Raw genomic sequence first — 23,434 nt, 5'->3', positions numbered from 1 at the left:
GGCGCCTAGTGCAGAACTTTGGGTTTAGGACATATCATTTTAGCATGGAAAATTTCATACAAATAAAAACTAAAGTTGATGCAAGTCTGGCATATAGACTTCTACTATGGGAACTTTAACAAAACCTGTGGAAATTATAATTTCTACCTTAATGAAACACTGTATATTTCAGGTTCCCAAATTTACCCAGGAATGGGCCAGAGGGCCAAATAATCCTAACACATTAATAATACTAAGACATAAATAATAAGCACAAATCAAGGAGACCACTAAGCATTATTTAGGGGCAGCCTGAAAACTACTCTGGGAGATTAAATTTAATGTTGTTTTTCTTTTAATTTTTTTTTTAAGTGCTCAGGTTACTAGAAACTTACTGCAGTCTGATTTGCTTTTTTCTTCATTGCTGGTCTATAACCTCCTCGAAGATAAGAAAGCATCCTCCGTTAAATGATGGATCATTGTGTTTGTTTAGCTAATTGTACCTTCCGAAGTGCTTTTGTAAACTCATCTCGTTTGCTACTCACAGCAACCTGGCAAGGTAGGCAGGGCAAAAGACATCCTTCTTTGTGAACAGATGAGGTGGCTGAGTCTTATAGCAAGGGTGAGTTATCGGAGATTGCATAAGTACTTAGTGACAAGTGTCTGGGCTCAGCATGTATCTTTTCCTAAATGCCTATTTCTGTGTGATGGCACTGGACAGTTGCAACGATTTGAACACAATGGAATCTTCAATAAATGTTGACTGGCTGATCTGACTCAAAACAATTGGAGATAAATATCAACTGTCACTGTTTTCCACGGTTTCTCCTCAACTACCTTAGAAGCACATTGTTTGCAATTTGCCCACATGCAGGAAAGAAGCAGAAAGTAAACCACTGGTCATCCTTGAAAGTCTTTTCTTCAGACACCTAAAACTTTTCAGAGCAGAGTTTACTGTTTGAGTCAATGGCTAACACACACTCTCATTAGTCATCACTGGGAATAATCTCCTTGCAGCTGGTAAATGGGGCCCAGCTTCATGTTGGAGAGGTCGTCCAACCAACTCCAGTGACTTTTGAGACATAACATCCACAGGAGGGTCTTTAGAGAGTAATAAAGCTGTGTACACAGTATGCTATTTTTTCAGGCCCTTGATAGGCCAGTTTAATAGAGTTCTTTGTAGTGCGAGCCACGTGGGATGGAGATAATTTTGGTCATTAGCTCTTAGCTATTTGAATCTACATCAGCTGGTTTAAATCAGAGTTGAAGAGACACTTCCAAGTTTTAGCTCTTCATTTTGGTAATCTGTAAAATCTTCCTTAGGCCTGCATTTGCTCTGCTGTGGATCCATCCAAAAGATGAGCACTGACAATTTTCAGTGAAAAATGGGGGCGGGGGGAGGAACTGCAGATCGATTAAATCTATTGTGCAGAGTATTGGGTGAAGGCTTGGATTAGGATCCCTTTGCCAGCCCAACCCACTGAACGTATATTTATTAAAAGCCAATGGATCTTGCAGCATATGTAACCTCTTACTTAGAAAATATTCCAGCTGAATCGAGATTTTTCTCCTGATTCTGTCCCCAGTGTCTGGCACAGAGTGGTCAGTGAATATTTGTTGCATGAGTGTAACGTCATGGACCTCCGCCGTCTGCTCACCCCAGGCCACTTCTCCACCGCACCCCGGCCCCCTCCCGCCCCACTTCTAACCCAGGTGGCCTCTGTTACCAGCGCCAGACTTCTGCTGCCTCTTGGAAAATCTCTACTCCCATAACCCCTCTCTTGCCTGGAGATCTTATTCATCCTGTGAGCCCAAATCGCACGGTCTTCCTCCGTGGGAACTTCTGTGACACCTGCTGGAGTTGGGAGTCCTCAGCATGCCCATGTGTGCCCTTGTACAGAATTCCCGCCATATCTCTCATACTCTATGGCCACCTGTCAGAGGCCCCTAGGCTGTGCCCATGAGTGCAGGGCCTCGGCTCTGCTCATGCAGGTGCTCCTCTCTCTAGAGTGGGGATGGGCATGCAGCAGACACTTGCCGATTCCTTGTTGAGTGTAAGGAAGCAAAGAGTTCAGCGTCTAGCCCAAAGGTATTAGGTTTGCAAACTGCTTTAGGAAAAGAGGGCTGCTGCTGCTGCTAAGTCACTTCAGTCGTGTCCAACTCTGTGCAACCTCATGGACTGCAGCCTACCAGGCTTCTCCATTCATGGGATTCTCCAGGCAAGAACACTGGAGTGGGTTGCCATTAAATTTTACTTTCTGAGAGCAGGGTTTGAAGAAACCCTCCTGTGCTGTTGGAGAGAGCCAGAGAGGCTGAAGGCAACACTCCAGAGCCAGAAGTGCTAATATTTGCAGAGCATTCATGGTGGTAGGTGATAATCATCGAGTGAATCACACATGCGCACTGCATCCTCCACCCCTTCCCTGGGATTACTTAAACACATGCCACAAGATGGCCTCTGTTTAGCCTCTTTACTTGGGGAAAGTGTTTTTTTTTTTAATTTACTTATTTTTAATTGGAGGATAGTTGCTTTATGATAGTGTGTCGGTTTCTACCGTGGTCAGCATGAATCAGCCACAGGTGTACATCTGTCCCCTCCCTCTTGCACCTCTGTCCCACCTCCTCCCCCCACCCCTCCAGGTGGTCACAGAGCACCAGGTGTGAGCCCCCTGCATCACACAGCGGCTCCCCGCTGGCTGGCTGTTTTATGCACGGTGACGTCATGTTCCCACGCTGCTCTCTCAGTCTGCCGCGCCCTCTCCCACCTCCACTGTGGCCACAAGCCTGTTCTCTACATCTGTGTCTCCATGTTACCCTGCAAATAGGTTCATCAGCACCATCTTTCTAGATTCCATATATATGCATTAATATATAATACGTGTTTCTCTCTTTCTGACTCACTTCACGCTGTATAATAGTCTCTGGGTTCGTCCTTCTCATTAGAACTGACTGAACCTGACTTTGGTGATGGAGTTCAGTTGAATTTGTCCAGTTTCTGGAATTTTGTAGCCCAATCTGCATCTCTGCTACCTGTTTCCTTAGGTCCCTGGGATTCCCATTCCTTACGAACTTGATGTGTGACACACTTCATCACACTTTTCCATCGTGGTGGGCTTGGTTTCCATCCCCTCTTAGTCTTTTTACTCCATCAGAGAAGCGCCCACAGCTGTCTCCCTGCTGCCTGGCACTTAATCGAGGTCTGAGCAGATTTTTTTAAGTGAAACTCTCTCAGGAGGATTATTTTTAAATTTTTATTTATTCATTTGAGCAGTGCTGGGTCTTCGTTGCTGCCTGGGCTTTTCTCCAGGTGGGTGAGCAGGGCTGATCTGTCACGGGGCACGGACTTCTTCTTGCAGTAGCCTCTCTCTTTACAGAGTACAGGCTCCAGATGCTCGAGCTTGCGTAGTCATGGCACACAGGCTTGGTGCCCCAAGGCATGTGGGGTCTTCCCAGACTAGGGATCAAACCCATGTCCCCTGCATTGGCAGGTGGATTCTTAGCCACTGGACCACCAGGGAAGTGCCCCAAGAGGGTTATTTTTGGTCAAAGGATTCAAATCAAGGTTAATATCTAGGCATTTTAAAATACCACCAGCAGGTGCCTAGCACAGAGCTTTTGGGTGGGGACATATCATTTTAGAATGGAAAACTTGGTACAAATAGAAACTAAAGTCGATGCAACTCTGCCATATACATGTCTTGCTCAACTCTTCTGTGAAGTAGGTGCCATTCTCAGCTTGATTTTACAAAGGAGGAAGCCGAGGCTCTTGAGAAGTTTAATCATTGGTGCAAGGTCACACAGGTGGTTCAGGACAGAGTCAGACCTTGACCCAGGTCTGTCTTCGAGATTTTATGATGTGACATCATCTAGCAATTATCAAGGTGACACAGTTTAAGTTGGTCAGAAGCCTTCGATCAACCTGACAAGGATACTGCATAAAGGAATGCAGTTTTGGGTCTTTTTGTAAGGTCTTGCTTAAAAGCCAAGGTGGACTGAAGGGTTTCTCAGAATTTACCCTTCTCTACTGTTCTGCAATTTGGTGCAACTTTGCCTGACTGCTCATCTTTAGTGCAGGCATACTTACAAAGGCTATTTTGGTGTCATTCATTTGGTAAACACTTGTTGAAGACCTATTCTCTTTTTGATACAGAAGTGACTACTACATGTCCTAGGGCCTTGAATAGATACATTAAAAGGGATCATTGCTGTTTAGCACGTGAGTGCTTCATTGCTGCTGCTGTTTAGTCGCTAAGTCATGTCCGGCCCTTTGCCACTCCATGGACCTGGAAGCCTTGAGTGCTTTATTAATGACACAGAAAATTTATTTTGGAAATCTAGTAGATGGAGTGACTGATTCTGCTCGGGGAGGGGGTGAGGGAGGGAGGCAGGTAAGGAACTGGCCAAGTCTCCATATGGTACGAGCTGATCTAGTCACTTAAGATGATCTCCTGAGTGGCAGCTCAGGACCACGTATTTATCGCATTTTATGTGCAACTGTCGTCTACCATCCAAATGTTAACTCTAAGTGACAAGCAAATGTAATCTTGCTACACAGTACTCAGCAGAGTATACCTTTAATCATCAAAGATATAACACCAGCGGTTTTGATTATTCAAGAGCTGCTTTAAGGGTACCTGATATGAGCAACTCCTAATTTTGCTGAGAATCCAGTTGGAATCTCCTGGCTTTGGAGTGCTACATGGAAGCAAGGGATTTGCAGGGTGAGGGAGCCTGCCTGACTCCCCAGTAGTCACATCTGAACTCGGCTTTGCTGTTCTCTGTGACACGTTGAGTCATCTCGTACATGAGCAAAGCTTTGATTGCTTTATTGGAAATGACTGTCATGTGAAATACTAAATCTTAAAAAACTTAGAAAGCAGTTATTTACTCATGTTGGAAGGGAACACATCAGAAACGTGACCTTTATCAAAAAATGTGATAGCACATAAGTCAAGGAACCTATAACAGCATCTGAGACTTGGAGTGTTAATGCAAAACATCCATTCCCTTTACGTATGTCAAGCATCTGACGTAGAAATTTTTGAAATTCAGATTGGAATTGTACTGAGGCCTATGTTATGTTAGAGAAAGCTTAAATAATATTGTGAAATGGAAAGTGCTTTTAATTCTCTTTGGGCTTTCACATTCCATGCTGTATCCACAGATTGACAAAATTCATGAAGCATAGTACATGTTCAATAAATACTTGTTGGCTATAACTTTCAGGGCTTATTTACACTAAAATGCTAAGACTAATCACACACATTACATATTGATGTTTTTTCCTTTAAGGATCAATTCTCGAAGATTTGTATTGAGTCATAGAGCATTGGTTTAGATTAAGTTATTGCATTTAATTTTAAATACCTTATTATCAGAAGGTACTTTTTTCTTCTAAGAACAGATTTATGTTGGAGATGAAAAATAATCTGCACCTACTGCGATAGCACTGATGCTCTAAAATGCTGGATTAGACTGACTGTAAAAGGAATTTGAAGAAGGAAAAACAAAATGAAATGTTTTCAGATAATGACATCTGGTAATTCACATTAAGTGCATAATGTGCATTTTTCTTTTGTGTTTTGCTTTCCCTCCCAGAAAGCATCCTTCTTGCAAGATTCCCCCTTATCAGAACAAAGTAGTAAGAGGTATTTTTTTTCAAGCCCAATGTGACAGAACACACATCAGCATTCAGAAATGAGGTTTCTGCAGTAGGTAATAGTGTGATCGGTTTGCCAGAAGCAGAATGTACAATCCTATTAGAGATGGGGAAAACGAAAAGGATCACCTTAATTTACCTCCAGGCTACAGAGCAATAACTCGGGGTGCCTTGGGCTGCCTGTGTAAAGATACTTTAATCATATAGTAAAAACAGGTTTAGTCTGCTGCCTGTTTTAGATGAGGGAAGGCTCCCCTAAGTTAATAATGGAAACTCATCCACCACACAGTCTGGCAATGGTGATATGCTATTCTTAATCTTTGTCAACATTAAATCTGAGAAATTTAGCAGGCTACAATGCAATGCATTTCCCCCCTACATTCCCTGTGTTCACTGTAGGAAAAGAAATGGACTGTGGGGCTTTGGATGAAGTTGATACTACACAAGAAAGAATTGCTCTAAAATGAAGGGATTTCTGAGTTTCACGCCACAACCTTCAGACAGAAGCGGCTTTCTATTGTCTTGTCCCTTTGGGACTGAACTCATTATAGTAACCATCAAACTAGAAAGTCTTCAGCTGAGGGGTATTTCTCGTGTTTGCTCTCTGGCTGTATGGAAAATGTGATCTTTAATTAGTTCAGGTTGTAAAATATTGCAGAGAATTTCCCAGGCACACTTGGCTTTGTCGTCTAGGTCAGCAAATGCAATTGTGTTTTAATTGTGGCTGAGCTATTGTCTTAGACTGATATTCCTAGAGTGCCTTTTACCAATTAATGGTAATATACTACTGGGAAATCATGTTGCCTTGTGGAAACCCGTACATAGCAAGGCCCTAATAGGCTGTCTATTAATAGTAATACAAAGTCAAGGATCTAATGCCATTAAATGGCAGTATTCATGTGTGAAAGCCTTCTAGTAACTAAATCTCACCAGTCAGTTGTGTGTGTGTGTGTGTGTGTGTGTGTGTGTGTGTGTGTGTGTATGTGTAGGCGCGTGCATATGTGTGTTTTCTTCCTGTCTCTCTCTTCTTTGTCTTTCTGCCGGATTCCTTTCTCGTATGGATTTCCATTCTCTGTCACGTCTCTGACTGATTGGGTTCAGGGAAACAACACGTGCCAGTCCTTGCCTTTGAACCCGCACTTCAGATGTGTGGTGTTTTATTTCCTCTCCTGCCTCTTGGCTTATCATCAATTCTAGCAGTGAGTTTTGACATGTGCAAATTAATAATCATTCAGTCAAAATGAATATGGTGACCTTTGTGCCCACACAATGTAGTTAAAGGAGAGGGTGCAGGGCTCAGGAGCACGTGAGCTCAAGATTTAATGAGAGGAGCAAAAATGGGTGCTTTTGTGGTTGTATACATACATTCCCATCTGCTCGTCTCGGCCGTCAACTTATAGCAGTTTAATGTAACCACATACTTCTTACATTTGTATGTGATATACTCCTGAGAATGAGTTAATTTTATGAAAGACAGAATTAAGAATGGAAATGACCTCTCTAGGCTGAAAAGCTGGGCCAAAAGCAAGGCAAGGAAATATTACAGGGATGAAAATAAAACTTTCACTGAGGTTCAGAAGTGTGGTTGTAGAAATGAAGGGTGGAAGCATGGCCTAGAAATTCATTTGAATTGACTCTTTAGGTGACCAAAACCTGGAGATGAAATTGTGACGTAGTTTGTTTCTATTTAGCTTAACATGGCCTCCAAGTACAGTGATGCCCAAGTGTGGTTTTAAATGAACCAGTTTTGCAGTACTCTGGGCAGGCTTCGTGCATTGGGCATAGTGCATCACAGGGTGTTTTGAGATTGAGTACTAGGGGGGTAGATGAACAGCATGTGAAGAATGGGTAAAAGCCATCTTATAAGAGTGAAATCCAAAGACAACTAGGAATGTTGACTCCAGAGAAGAGAAGACAGAGAGGAGATAGATTCATTCATTGTATTCAGTTATGTGAAATAGAAGAGGCTGAATATGTATTCTGTAGTGTTCCAGTGGGTGGAAAGTGTAGGCAGGCAAGTATGCGGGTCCGATATGAGAAGGAGCTTTCTATCAGTTACATCTGCCTATCGATGGAGCAGAAGGGCTCGGAAAGAGGGAGCTCATGAATGTAGTGATCCTTCACCTGCTACAGGGGATGTGTGAATTTGATGACTGTGATGTTCTTCCTGTGTTGAGAGTCTCAAGATGCGCCAGACATGAAAGCAAAGCATGATTCTCTCACTTACAATGATATGACCCTGCAAACATCATTGCAAAACTTTCAAACCTGTTTTCTCATCTCTAAAATGGGTTTAATATGGTACCTGTGAGTAAGTGCTACAGTACAGTCAGCACTCCATCAAAGGCAGCTGGCACCGCTCTAATCTTATATACCTACTCTGCTTCTTTGCTTTAGTCTGACCAGTGAGTTTAACTTCAGCTGATAAAATGCTAATGTAATGTTCAGTTCTCAGTTTCTTGCTATTGTTAGCCAGGGTTAAATAATGAGTTATTAGCTAAATTTTCAGCTGAATGTCAAGAGATTTGAATCAGAAAGCATGTCAATGACAAGAGTGCCAGTCTTATTTGCCTAGTTATGCCCATTGAACTTGGAATGTAATACTTGATTCTTGCATTTTAGGCAATTTTTGTTGTTGTTCTTTAGTCGCAAAGTCATGCCTGACTCTGCAACCCCATGGCCTCTGCATGCCAGGCTCCTTTATCCTCTCATCTCCCACAGTTTACTCAAATTCATGTACATTGAGCTGGTGATGCTATTTTAGGCAACACATGATCATAAAATACATATTGCCTTATAAAACAATAGTAATACTTTACAAATATAATATAAAAACAATAATTACTAGCATTTAAAGAGTACTTATTACATACCCTGGTGGCTCAGACCGTAAAGAGTCTGCCTGCAATGCACAAGACCCAGATTCAATCCCTGGGTCATGAAGAGCCTCTGGAGAAGGGAATAGCTACACACTCCAGTATTCTTGCCTGGAGAATTCCATGGACAGATGCACGTAGCAGGCTACAGTCCATCAGGTTGCAAAGTGTAGGACATGACTGAGTGACTAACACTTTCACACTTTCTATTATGTACCAGGCACTGTGCTAGGCATTTTAAATAGTAAACAATCTGTGTTTCCTACCATTATTATAATATGAGTTAAACACATTTATATTCTTTAAACCTCAAGTAACTTTATGAGGTGCCATCCCTATTTTATAGGTAAGGAAACAAGCAGAGAAGTTATTTGCACAAGGGCACATCACTAATAAATGACAGAGATAAAATCAAGACTTTTTACCTGAATTTTCACTATGCTTCCTGACTTCAAAATTAGAGTCATTTACAGTCAATTTGTCAGAGAAGGTAATGGCACCCCACTCCAGTACTCTTGCCTGGAAAATCCCATGGACGGAGGAGCCTGGAAGGCTGCAGTCCATGGGATCGCTGAGGGTCAGACACGACTGAGCGACTTCCCTTTCACTTTTCACTTTCATGCATTGGAGAAGGAAATGGCAACCCACTCCAGTGTTCTTGCCTGGAGAATCCCAGGGACGGGGGAGCCTGGTGAGCTGCCGTCTACGGGGTTGCACAGAGTTGGGACGTGATTGAAGCGACTTAGCAGCAGCAGCAGCACAGTCAATTTATGGGGCTTCCCTGGTGGCTCAACTGGTAAAGAATCCGCCTACAATGCAGGAGACCTGGGTTTGATCCCTGGGTTGGGAAGATCCCCTGGAGAAGGGAAAGGCTACCCACTCTAGTATTCTGGCCTGGAGAATTCCATGGACTGTATAGTTCATGCAGTTGCAAAAAGTCGGACACGACTGAGAGACTTCCATTCACAGTCAATTTATCAGCCATTTTCAGCCTTTTTTTGGTCATCACCCTCAGTAAAAAGCACATTTAAATGCATTTTGTATCATAGCCCACTGTACTCTCTCTGTCATTCTCACACATATAAGTTTTACAAAGCACTATTTACCCTTATTATACACAACACTGATTTTTCCCTCCTATTATATTTCATTTAAAAACTACACAGATTGGACTTACTAAATTGATCTTAACTCAGTGATCATTACCAATTAAAATAAAAAAATAATACACACTTGTTCTTTTCCTGTAGGAACAAAAAATTCTATACATTGGATAAGTAATAAGACTCATATATGTAAAAGGATTTGCCTCTTACTCTTTCGAGGTGGTCTCATGAAACAGTGTCATTTTATAATGCAAAGGTTACAGTGAAGGAGAAGCACATTATATGAATCATGTTGTCCAAATGAATTACTGCTGTCATCTGAATTAAAACAGATACATGGTTCCAAATCAGAGTCCTAAGTGACTTGAACATTTCCATCAGAGATTGTGAATTATATGTAATGGAAGCTAAATAGTTGTAGTTTTTCATTTTAGAACAGCCATAGCTGTCAGGTTCCGATCATACACAAAAGCCAGTTGTGCCATGAAAAATACAATGTAAGAGCCAAGAGACCGCCCAGACTCCAGGAACCAGCCAGACTTCTTGGGAGGTCAGTGCTCAGACTTGGGCATGGAGGGAGGAGGTCTAACTCATTTTAGTGATTTTTTTTCCACCCATTTCTTCTGGATGCTTCCCAGCGAATATGACCATTTATTTAATGGGCATTTGAAACCTTTCTGGTCTCTGCTCAGGGCTTTGGTTTGATAGCAAAAACAGAAGTTAGGTATTCCAAAGATCAACTGGTTGTGAACAACTGTTCCTTAGGAATTTAATATTGGTTCTCTGCAAGAAACCGAGCAAAGGACTGATCAGCTCTACTCACTAAAAATAAAGCATTTTTATAGCTGGTTTAAAAATCCTGTGTCGGCATGTCTTTGAAGCATTCCTTGAACTGGTTATGAATAAATATATTACACATTTGCCTCCCCTTCCTTGCTATAATTTCTCTTTGCACAAGAACAGTTATCCCCTTATCCTAGACTTTACGATCTTCCAGACAAGATTTACCTGTTGGCACATTCCCCACCAGGACCTTTCTGCGAATGGCTGCAGCTCAGGAATGGGTTTCCCTTTCATCCAGTTCGCATTGGCTGAGTGATTCTGTGTGTCAGGGACCGAGCACGCAGAAGATGAATAAGACACTGGCCCCCTTTAAGACCCTCATTGAGGTGTCAGACATACAAGGAAAACTGCAAAATGGTGTCTTCAATGCCATAGTAATGGCGGCCATAAATACAGTGGGAGAGTAAGTGGCCAAGTCTGGGTTGGGAGTTACTGACTTCACAAAGCAAGAAGCGCTGAGTCTGTGTCTCCAAGGTGGGAGGCTGTTCTTCCAGGCCAAGGGGCCAATGTGAGCGGTTTTGAGGTGTCTGGAGTGTGCAGATGGGTGGGTGCAGGGGAAGGAAATGGGGTGGCAGAAATGGTCATGGTGCTCTCGCTGCGGCTGCGGACCGACTTCCGGTGCGGGAGGATCGACTTCCAGTGTGGGAGGATCGACTTCCGGTGTGGGAGGGCCCACCCGGGAGGGCCCACCCGCTCCTGTCTTCACCAGGTCTCCCTGGCCAGGGCTCTCAACCCCCTGCAGGAGAGGATGGCTCTGGCTGCTCCGCCCTCTGCAGCTGGCCTTGAACTTAGAGACTTTCTGCTGGAGGCTGAGCAGACACTACAGGTGATGCGGGACTTGGGGTGTCTGTTTACGCCAACTGTCCCAGCTCCTGGTCGTACACAGGCTGCACTCAGAAGGAGCTGAAGCAGGACGTCCAGTCTGTGCCGGCGCGGTCACTGCCCTCTCTGGCTGTCTCCACAGTGGGGCAGGCTCACCCACCTACACCTCCTGCAGCCTCACGTGGGTTATGGAAGACTTTGCCAACCGGGGAAGATTAGATGTTCTCAGTGGGGCCTCCTGCCATCTTAATTAAACTTTCTTTCAGCAGCTCTTCCTGTTTCCAGTCTCCTGGGGCTAACTAGGTTGTTTTTTTTTTTTTTTTCCTTTTTAGCACGTTGCCATATGTTGGACGCTGTTAATGGAATTATAATAATTCTCGGCTGGGTTCTTTCTGCGCAGCCATCAAAACTCCATTGGAAATAGAAACACCATTCACTCGTTCAACACATATTTAATGTCCAAGCATTTTGTGCACAAAGCTTCAGGGGCTCTAAAGGTGCTGGGATCTGTGTGGAGGAAGACAGGAAGGATCCGCTCTGCCCTGGGGGGTAGTATAGTCTAATGCGGAGATAGGCACTAAGTCCAGAATTAAGGTCACCTGCCAAGAAATCTGCTCCTCAGAAAGGCAAGTGCCTTTGTAACTACAGAGCATGTCTAAGACTTTGAGCAAATAGCAGGCCAGTATAGACCCCAATACAAAAATTCTGTAGGCAACCTGCAGTCCAGGATGATCTCCTGAAAATCCAGGGTTATTCCTGCATTCTATTTTAGTTTTTTTTTTTTTAATTTATTTTATTGACAGTTGATTTACAATGTTGTGTTAGTTTCTATTGTACAGAAAAGGGATTCAGTTCTACATATACATGAATTCTTTGTTATATTAATCCCCCAATTAGGACCTTGCTGTTTATCCATTCTCTACGTAATACTTTGCATCTGCTAATCCCAAATTCCCAATCTGTCCCCCGCCAACTCTCCCTCTTGGCAATCACAAGTCTGTTCTCTGTGTCTTTGTGTCAGTTTGTGTTTCATAGATAAGTGTATTTGTGTCACATGTTAAATTCCACATATAAGTAATACCATATGGTATTTCTTTTTCCCTGCATCCTCTTTCTTTTTTTAGCTGTTCTCATTTTATTCCTGCATCCTCTTTAATATCACAGTTCCCATGCTGTCCTTTGCTGTTGCAGCCTTCCTTAGGGACCTGGGATTTCAGCTCTGTTGGACTATGCAGTGTAGACACGTGAAAGGAGGAAGGGAGGGCAGTGAAGGCCATGACAGCCCAGAGGCCTCCTTTCTGAACTCCCCTCCTCTCTGCTCTTTGACCCTCCTGTGTTCCTAGTATCTGACAAGGAACTACCCTAAGTTTAACTTGGAGCCACATTTGTTGAGGGATACCTCCCAAATACCAGTCTTACACATTTTAATGTCAGTGATTCAACTTTCTTTGGATACTGGAAATTTATCAGTAATGTACATACACTGTCTATACCTAACTTCAGAACCGTTCTTGGGAGCCATTCACATACATGTCTTAATCAGTGTGTTAACAGAATATAATAAAATAATTCTCAAATTATCTTGAATTTTCACAGTAATGCAGAGGTCACGTTATTACTGCTTTATTTTTAGAGTTTCTAAAATAGTTGTTTCTGATTCCTTGCATATTATTTGCATCACAGTATGGGCAGTATCTTAATTAATGTTCTTACAAAGGGGAGAAAATTCAACATGATTTTTCATCTTCATGTTGAGAAAACGGCATAGCAATTTGTTCACAAACCTCAATAATTTGTCCTAAAACTAACATTTACCTGTATTGCTATTTGCACAGCTTGGAATCACTAAGCACTTTTAAATATAGAAATTTTGGAAAAGAGTTCCTAACCGAGGCATAAAATCAGCATGGTAACAACACACTAGGCTTAATAGCAGTCTTTTTTTCTTCTTCCTGCAAGTCAACAGCTACATGTTTATCAAAAATGCAAGCCTTGTGCCTGCGCACTCTGATGTTAAGGACTCCAGCTAGACGAGGGGTCTGCTTTTGTTTTCTTCTCAAAAGCTGGCCTAACAGCCTGAGTATTTATCTCTGTCTTGTCAGTGCCTCTGGTACTGTCCACAGAGCAAGTGGGCACATTTCATCCCAGTTATGAATAGAAGATGAATCCAGGGTGGCATGCACGTGTCAGAGGTTAGAACTGTTTAATGGGATGAAATGCGAATGAAAATTGGAAAACAATCCCAGGAATCTGTAGAAGATGAGAATGGAAGAAACTCAATTAGCTGAAACCAGACACTTCCCTCCTCTGGGCCCTGGTTTCTCTAGGCTATTGTAGGTGCTTATTTGGTTATAAATAGGAAAGCAAAGAGTTTATTGTTTCCACTGTAAAGAAAGGTAAGGTGGTTTCAAGGATTTTATTCATGTGCTTGTATAGTCCCTATAACCTAATCAGCCTAACTTAATTACCTAAGTATGGCATTGTCTGTGTAGTTTCAGCAAAACTGGTTAAAGGAAAAAGCAATCTAGTGAGATTTAACCTGAAAGGATGAAAGAAGACACAAGTTCTGGAGGCTGTTTTTCTCCTAGATAAGCTTTTATAAACTTGTCATAATAAACGTAGTTATAAGTTTTCAATCACATTTGGGAAAAAGCAACCACAATACTAAACTTAGACTCCAATCCAGCTTCCTTTGTTTACTGTATGCTTCACTTCCATCACCTAGAGTGTGTTTTTGCCAAGGAAATCATTTCAGCTTTTTGGGGTATCATATACGCAGTTATCTCTGCAACTTCAGTAAAAATATTTTCTTGGTAAATATCCACTCAGCTGTGAAAGTCAGAGTGCATTCACTTGAGAAAAAGAATAAGGGAGCTGTATGCTTTCATTATTTTATTAAGAAGTTTCTGAAGGCTTTTGCTCTTTATGGAATGGTATGACAGTGCTTAGTCATGTCCAGCTCTGCAACCCTATAGACTGTAGCCCACCGGGCTCCTCTGTCCTGACCTAGGGATTGAACCCGTGTCTCCTGCATTGCCAGTGGATTCTTTACCACTAGTGCCACCTGGGAAGCTCCCTGTGGAGTGGTAGATAAGAGCCTTGTATCTGGGTGAGTACAATGTGACTTATAGTTGCCATATTCTGATATAGAAGAAAAGAAAAAGGAAGAAGTGTTCCCTTTAACTTGGAGAAAAAGTTTTCCAAAAGTGAAAATTTCCATAAAGTTCAAGTGGTGCAGTCCCAGTTTTAAGAGTGAACTTTGTACCACTCTGCATTGCTTTCAAGTAAACACAAGAGCTTTTGTGACTATGTCTGTAGTACACACTTTAACGCATTAGCCCAGACATTTTGGTTCAGGAGATCTTTCTTCAAGTCTAGTCTAACTTCTTGGAAGTGAAAAGGCTTTTCTAAGCAAAACTTAAATTCCCAGTCCCAGATTTTTTTTTTTTTTTGTATATACCATATGAGGTCATGGATGCTAACTAAACTTACTGTGGAAAACATTTCACAGTATATGTGAGTAAAGAAAATATGCCATACAGTACAGTAAAGTACAACCTTAAACGTATACTGGGATGTATGTCAATTGTATCACAATGAACCTGGGAAGGAAAAAAAAAAAATCCCAGTCCAAATGAAGACTCTTATAGAGTTAGTCTGCTCAGAGAACCCAGGTCCCTTTGTCCTTCGTGCTAAGTTAAGTTGGTAGTAGATAATCCTAAATATTGGATTAAAGTATGACTGATATCTAGTGTTCTTTCTTGAAGAGCTAAAGGTTATGCTCTGACATTTCATTTAAAAATACTACAGCATTTTTTAAAGCTGAAGAATTTGTCTTTGTGGACAGATGTTAATTTCATTTAAGGTGTGCCTCATATAAAGTCTTTCTTTACAATAAAATGTTTAGCACCATCTTGCTGTCAACAGTGTTTTGTCTCACCACAAAAACATGGCATTTGGTTATTGAGTCGAATGGTTAAAATACAGTGAGGAATGATTTAAAGGGTTTTATAAGGTCAGCTGTTAGCTCTATAGAAAGTAAATTGCAGATTTTTTTTCCCATTAACAATTATACAGATTTTTTGAAGATTTAGTAAAAAATGTGGTCAGAAAATGCTGGTAACATTATAAGTAGTGTAGACTTTTTAGAAGACAAAAAATAAAATATGACCTAATAAATGACTTAGCAAAGAGGCTTCATTAAATAAACGATAAACATTGTGTGAGTATTTCAACAGGTATTTAATGAGCATGTAGTGTGTACTAGCCATTTCTCTAGGGTAGACAACAGTGATGCAACAGAGAAAACTCTTGCACGGAGGGAGCTTATATTTTTTGTTAGTTGGCTAGTGGGCAAGTGGGCATTACCACACAACCATTAAAAGCTAAATGTATAGAACTACAGGTATTGGTATGGAAAGCTGTTCAGTAGATGAGTAAGTGAGGATCCACAATTCCTGAGAAATATTCTGCTTTGGGGAGAAAATAATCTAGAGCAAAGGCAATACATCAAGGACATTAACAGTTATTATCTTTGGGTCATGAAATAATGGGTGTTTAAAAAATGTATTTATTTTGCATATTTTCTTCTACAATGAAGTCTTTTTATTTTTAACACAAAGATTACCTAGTAACCAATTTGAATGCTCTAAAAGTTTCTGCCAGGCGAAAGATCGCCTCTTTCTTTTTCTTCCTTCTTTTTCTCTCTTTCTTTCTTCTTTCCTTCCTTCCTTCTTCCCTCCCCCGCCCCTTCCTTTTCTTTCTTTCTCCCTGTTTCTCCCTCTCTGTTGCTCTGTCTCCTGTCACTGAAGCACAGGAATAGATAGGAACTCCAGCTTTCCCCATAAACCCGTTTCTTTGTTCCTCTCCATTGCTACCAGAAAGTATTTCTGTGTATATAACCAAAACGGTTTGTGCTGAGGTGTGTGCTCATTTCTTCGAAAGATTCCAGCGAATTACTGCTCTTTGTGAAATAACCTCTATGCATTTAGACACTTAACAAAACTAACTCTTGACTTTATTTCATATATTTCCTGAAATCATTTTCTCCTGGTTTAAATTTCAACCTTCCTTTCTACTTGACTGTGTGAATCCAGTCACTGTGCTTAGGGGTGGTATGCAAATTAGCACGGACCACAGAAAGGATCTGAGGCTGGGAACAATCTGCGATACAGAAAAGAAAAGAAAAAACAATGAGAGCTGGATGTGTGGCTACAGATTGGTCCTCTGTCCACTTCCTGTTTTCAGGCTGTTGGCATCTGGTGCTAGCTACACAGACCAGATTTACTGTAGAGAGAGAACAGGTATACATTTTCAGTCCATTCAAAACTGGTCCTGAAAAGTTTGTCTTTGAAAAAAAAATACCAAGCGTATGTTAGTACTGAGTTCATAGAACTTCCTGGGAGGCTTTTGAGCAGGCAGCTAAGTTTTAAAATTCGTGGGTCCCAAACAGACGAGGAGAGCTGTCCATTTTCATTAACTCCAAACAAAAGCTTGAAATCAGCCTGCAGTCTTTTGCCTTAATTTCATGTGCTGCTCTCCAGCCTTGAGCCTTGTGAAATAACAGGCAATGAAGGCGGCTTGCATTTCAGGACATAATTGTTTCCTGCAACTGTGCTGTGGCTTTTTCTTCTTCTGCAAAGATGAAAGATATCTCAACAGGAGTTGGTATGAAGAGGAGGGAACAGAGTAGAACAAAAGTGTCGGGTGGATGAGAATCAGCGGAGGAGCGGCCAGTGAGAGAGTGAGCCTTGCGGGCTCTCTATCTGGGGCCCGGGGCTTTAATTCTGGCTGTCTGTGGTGCGAATCTGTGTACAGTGCAGTGTGTAAGTGAATGATAAAATCAACTGATGTCTTCATGAAGCTGCATCTTGGCTTCAAGCCTTGAAGACAATACCGTGGCACCATCCACATTCTTGGTAGTAAAGGGACGACTCAAAACTGCACATGTTTTTTAAGAAAACCGTCTTATCCTCAGGGCACCAAGAACTGGCGCTCTGTGACACCTGAAGGGGTGGGATGGGAGGGGAATTCAGGATGGGGGGACATGTGTATACCTGTGGCTGATTCGTGTTGATGTATGGCAAAAGCCATCATAATATTGTAAAGTACCTATCCTCCAATTAAAATAAATAAATTTTTTTTTAAAAAAAGAAAACTGTTTTATCAAACAGGATAGTTCACAGATGGAGAGTTGACTTTCAGAGCTAGGTAACTCTGCATGTACACTAGAGAAATCTAAAACAGATGACAGGCTCAGTCTATCCCATTTTACTTTGCCTAGTGATCACAGGATGGCGAGATGACTGTTTTGTTTTTTTTTCAAATGAAGCTATTCCTCAGAGTGCTTGTCTGTAAAGAGCCAGACATCCCAACTTGCTTGCATTTACCAAATGTTGTGATGTTATCCTTCATTTATTTATCAAACATTTACAGTGTTCCAAATTTCTAGCCACCATCCTAGAATAGAGAAAAACAAGACAGAATGCTCTGTATTCATAGGGAGGTCGTAGTGGATTGGTAAAGGGACAAAGTAAAAGCAGAGGGGGACGCCCCAGACCCTGGCTGGCTGGGGGAGGGTGTTCTCTGAATCTGAAACTTCCTTAAGGAACAGAGAAGATGGTTTGGTTCCTGGAGGCAGGGACTGAAGGAGCAGGGAGTGCAGATGCCTTTGTACAAAAGCAGAGGGGTGATGGGGTATTTAAGGAAGAAGTTGTCTTCCAGTTCTCCTGGTCTCCAACCATTCCGGCAACTGAGGATCTTCTGAGGAGATATAAAAATGGATTCAGAATAATATATTAAAACAACTTAAATAGAGGGAAGCAAGGAAACTATTGAATTTCCTGCTACCAAAGAGCTGATACCAACCCACTGTGAGGGATGCTGGGGCACGGGATTGCCTTCTTTTTCATGATAATGGGCACATGCGGGTAGATCAGCAGGCAGCTCCAGTAATGAAAAGAGAGTGTGCTCCAGTTCACAGCTCCAGATTCCAGACCCGACTCTGCCACTCAATTAGCTGGGTGATTCGCTTAAAATTTTCACTTTTAAAAGTGCTTTAAAGCGTATGTTTAAATATATTATGTGTCAAATATGTGACATATAAAGCGTATGAAAGTATATGTGTGTGTAGTATGTATATACTAAAATGTATCTGAAGCATTTTGAATAGCTGTTTTAAGATTCTGTCCTCCCACAATTGCTTTGTGCCTCTTGGCTCCTCCCATTTTAGCTGATTGCCGTTGATTTTAGTCTGTTTCAGAGTGGTAAAGGTTATAGGAATGACCATGGGTGTGAATGGAGTGACCTGGGTTGAGCTATGAGGATAAAATCCCTGTTCTTGCCCTAATTATCACCACACGCGGCTCAGAACAGTGATCCTTCCTAAGGCCATAAGAGCTTTATACAAGTCTAGGAATGAATAGGAAAAGAAAGAAAAATAGTTATCTGTGTGATCCTCTTAAATAAAGTCAAGCAAGGGTTGGCTAAAAGGGATTATGAAGCCCATGAAAGAATTCCATGTTCTCTCAGATATAAAAGTAGTAAGTGTTTGATTCTTGAAGAAATAAGTAATTTAAAAATACACTTAATGTTAACACTGGGGGAAGGTGGGTGAAGGTTGCCCAGGAACTCTAGTTCATTTCTTTGTACCTTCCTATAGTTTATAATTATTTCAGAATAAGAAGTTTTATAAAATGTAAGTGCACTGAGCATTGGGAGTTAATATTTTGACTAACTGGGAATAAGAATTAAAGATATATATATGCACAAGGAAACAGGTAAACCTCTTCTAGAAGTATTTACAAAGAATATACTGCCAGGGTGTTTTTAAAGGTTTGTGTGTGTGTGTCTTTTTTTTAACTGCCTCAAAATCTATAATACTTTTCCTGGAAGAGGGGTTTTCATCATGTTATGTAGGCACATGGCCACCAAAGCATTCCCTAAACCATTTGTTGACAGTTTTTTTATTAGAGTAGTTGCGGATGTTTGGGTGTCATTTTTCTGGGGCAAGATATCATTTGACACCTTGGTTGCTCCATATGGAGATACGGCTGGAAAATGATGAGTTGAGTAACCCAGCCTGTGATAGTCATCTGCTTTGAACAGCTCCATGAATTTTTCCTCTCATTTCCAATATTCAGAGCTTAGTCAATAAGAACAAGGTATATATAGTTGTTTTTTTTTTTTTTTAATAATTTGTTTGTCAAAAAGAAAACAACTATAGCTGGCATGTGCTTCATGCTGGGATCAACTTATTCCATTTCAAACTGTGCACAGTTCTAATAAATAAATAAATACAGTTTATGTACCTGCTTATACTATTAAATATTGTTACCTAAATAATTCCAGTCTGCCTTTATTATACAGTAAGAAGAAATAGATGGAAAAATTTTTTATAAACCTAAGCATATCTCAAAGAGTATAAAAAATCCCAACTGTATTTCTAAAGAACTTTTTAATGGGCATCTTAATAAATATCAACATAAAGCTGGGTACCTCAGTAGGGTCTATGTTGTGTATTTTTGTGATAGGTGAAACGTGAGGAGAAGGATGTATCTGCTTTTGGGATATTCTACCTGAGTCCTCTCTACTGAGCAGCACCCCCAGAAACTTGCTTTTAGAAGCTCACTGTAGACGGTTTATTTTTGTTTTAATTGTTGTTCAGTCACTCAGTCGTGTCCAACTCTTTGCAACCTCATGGACTGCAGCACTCCAGGCTCCCCTATCCTTCACTATCTCCTGGAGTTTGCTCAGACTCATGTCCATTGAGTTGGTGATGCCATCCAACCATCTTATTCTCTGTCATCCCCTTCTCCTTCTGCCCTCAATCTTTCCCAGCATCAGGGTCTTTTCCAATAAGTCGGCTCTTTGCATCAGGTGGCCAAAGTATTGGAACTTCAGCTTCAGCATCAGTTCTTCCAATGAATATTCAGGACTGATTTCCTTTAGGATGGACTGATTGAATCTCCTTGCAGTCCAAGGGACTCTCAAGAGTCTTCTCCAACACCACAGTTCAAAAGCATCAATTCTTCCACGCTCAGCTCTCTTTATAGTCCAACTCTCACATCCATACATGACTACTGGAAAAACCATAGCCTTGACTATATGGACCGTCATAAATAAAGTGATGTCTCTGCTTTGTAATATGCTGTCTAGGTTCGTCCTAGCTTTTCTCTCAAGGAGGAAATTCATGGCTGCAGTCACTGTCCATAGTGATTTTGGAGCCCAAGAAAATAAAATCTGTTACTACTTCCACATTCTCCCCTCTGTTTCCATGAGTTGATGGGACCAGATGCTAATCTGTTACATGGGGAGGAGGGGCAGGCAAAATCTGAGAGCATTTTAATTAGATTAAAAAACACAAGAAGGATTCCTTATAATTATGTAATCACCAAAATGTTGTCTGATTTTGCTTATTATTAAATACTATTTAAATTAAAAAAATGGGATGAAGAATACTTTTGGAAATAATGATTGTATTTGTTGTCTTGATGGTGGTGATGGTTCAAGGGTATCAAAACTTACAAATTGTTTTCTTTGAATGTGTATAGTTATTGTATGCCAATTATACCTCAATTGAAAAAGTAAAAAGGAATGCATGGTAGTAATTAAAAAAAGCAATGGGCTTATATGATTTTGGTAGTCTTTGGAAACCTCAGAAGCGAGTTTTTGCTTGATAGAAAAGCTCATTTTTTAATTGTGACCATGTGGATCATAATTAGCTGTGAAACACTGAAGAAAGTGAGGAAATGCTATCGCTGGGCATTAGTTGCTTAATATGGTTAATATGGAGCCTTGGATGAATCTTAAAATAATTGTCAACACATTTCCCAGTCATTCTTTTCTTTTTGTCCTCAGATTTTTGGATCAGGAATGATGCCTGAACTCTGTGTTCCAAGATACTCATTTGCACTTCAACTTAATGAGTAAATAGCCATAAACATATTTCATATTAATGAGAGAGAATTCTAACTTCTAGAGGACATGTCTGATGTTTCATTAAAAAATAGAGTAAAAATTCACCCATATATTTTAATTTACATTAGTGGGTGCCTCTCATCCAAGGATTTTTCAAAATCACCTAAATGTCCAAAGCCAGTAATACACCATCTCCCAGTTTGACAGGTGCAAGAAAAGAGATTTAAGTGATTTCCAGGGACCACAGAACAATTCTGTGACTATAAATCTGTGTGTGTGTGTGTGTGTGCAGATGCTTGCTGTCTGTGCATGTGAGTGCATGCATGGTGGGTGATCAGGCAAGGTACAGACAAAGCTGACCTACCTTCTTTGATTTTGTTCCTTGTTAAATTTTCTTTTTAATGGACTAACTTTGCTGTTCCCCAAACCAGCCAGATATTTTCATGAAAAGGTATCATGGGCAGTCACAAAGACCAAGCAATAATATGCCACATGACTGGAGAAGAAAATAATATCTAATAAGACTTTCCATCCCAAACTTCTCACCTTCTCTCCTCACCCTTACTTTGGGGTGTGGCTACTATTTGCAAGGCTTTGGGGTACTTATTTTGATTCATCTTGGTTTAACATATACTCAGTATCTATTAACACTATAATATGTTGCAAACTTTGTGCCAAACACTCAACATGCATTTAATTACATGATCATCATGGCACTGAGATAGGGGTGATAAAACTAGGCTTGCTGGGTTTAAACACATTGTACAAGGTCAAAGAGGTGGCAAGTAATGGAGTCTGGATTTCGAAGTGGAACATTCAAGGCAGGCAGACCTGGGTTCTCCAATTAGCCATGCAACCTGGAACACGTTACATACTCACATTTGAGACTTAATGCCCTCATTTATGGAGAAGGCAGTGGCATCCCACTCCAGCACTCTTACCTGGAAAATCCCATGGATGGAGGAGCCTGGTGGGCCACAGTCCATGGGGTTGCTAGGAGTCGGACACGACTGAGTAACTTCACTTTCATTTTTAACTTTCATGCGTTGGAGAAGGAAATGGCAACCCACTCCAGTGTTCTTGCCTGGAGAATCCCAGGGACTGGGGAGCCTGGTGGGCTGCCGTCTATGGGATCGCACAGAGTCAGACACGACTGAAGTGACTTAGCAGTAGTAGCCCTCTATGAGAGAATTAGAAAGTTTGCAGGGTTCTTTGGTGGATAACTTTAGACCTAAAACTTCAACATCTGTTGTACAATCTCCCTTTGAATCACTTAGCTGTTTTGAATTTTAGGCAACTCTATTCTGGCCTGTTTCTGGACAGATGCTCTCCTCCCTCCACTTGGCAGTTTGCTTAGTCAAAATCTGTAGGCCATATTATGTGCCTAATATGGTCAAAACTCTAACAGGAGAACCAAGGATAGAAGATTCAGGCCAGAACAGGAGAACCGCTTCTTCACCCCGTCCATGGATGTTTTTTACAGTGTAACAGTTTACAGGAATTCCATGCTTTTCATGAGTATCCTAATTACTTTTAGAGCTTTTATAAGCTGAGCCCCAGAGTTTTCCCATCACAGTGGTAAGTACTTAAGAGTTCTTGCAGTAAGTTTCTGCAGCTTTGGTGCTTTGGGTGAGGGCTGTAATGATATTCAAGAACACTGTGTTTTCCTTTGACTTTTCTGGCACATGTTTGATTTCCTGTTTGGCGCTTGTTTCAACCCTGAAATGAGAAAGGTGGGAAGGAGCAGGCTGGGCATTTTTCTGCTCCTAATTAAAAATGCTTGTCCACGAATATCCCTCAAAGTGGCTCAGAGTTTATTTAGGGCCCTCTGTAGAGTTCTTGAGGGACCTAGAGCTCATGCAGAAAGTATGTTTGTATGGATTACGGTGTCTTCTCTGATTCCTTTGGAATAACTGTGACATTTGATTTGTAGGGGAATTGCATCAAGGAGGCTTATATTTTTGCATGCAAAGCAGTTTCCATCCCAATAGGCTAAAGAACACTTGAAAGGTCTTTTTCACTTTTGTGAATGAACAGATAAAATATTGTGTCCTGGGAAAGCTTTTGGTTGCATAAGAAATCAATGCAACCTCAGGGTAAATGGGAATATTGCTGTGATTGTGCACTGATTTCCCAGGCATCATGGGAAGTGTTTTGACCTCTGCCCACTCTCTTCCCATTGCTCCCAGCTGTCTCGTGTGTGTGTATGTGTTTTGTCCACGCTGGAAATT

General features: G+C 41.2%; 1 protein-coding gene across 5 annotated transcripts in view; it reads left to right on the top strand.

The window, feature by feature from the left end:
* FAT3 (FAT atypical cadherin 3) overlaps window positions 1–23,434 on the top strand; it is an 801,654-nt gene that overhangs the window by 322,828 nt on the left and 455,392 nt on the right. The window lies entirely within an intron of this gene.

The sequence above is a fragment of the Bos indicus genome, chromosome 29 (genome assembly GCF_029378745.1).
Source record: "Bos indicus isolate NIAB-ARS_2022 breed Sahiwal x Tharparkar chromosome 29, NIAB-ARS_B.indTharparkar_mat_pri_1.0, whole genome shotgun sequence".
Taxonomy (NCBI): domain Eukaryota; kingdom Metazoa; phylum Chordata; class Mammalia; order Artiodactyla; family Bovidae; genus Bos; species Bos indicus.
Note: the sequence above shows the minus strand (reverse complement) of the source record. Positions and strands in the feature narration are given on the sequence as shown.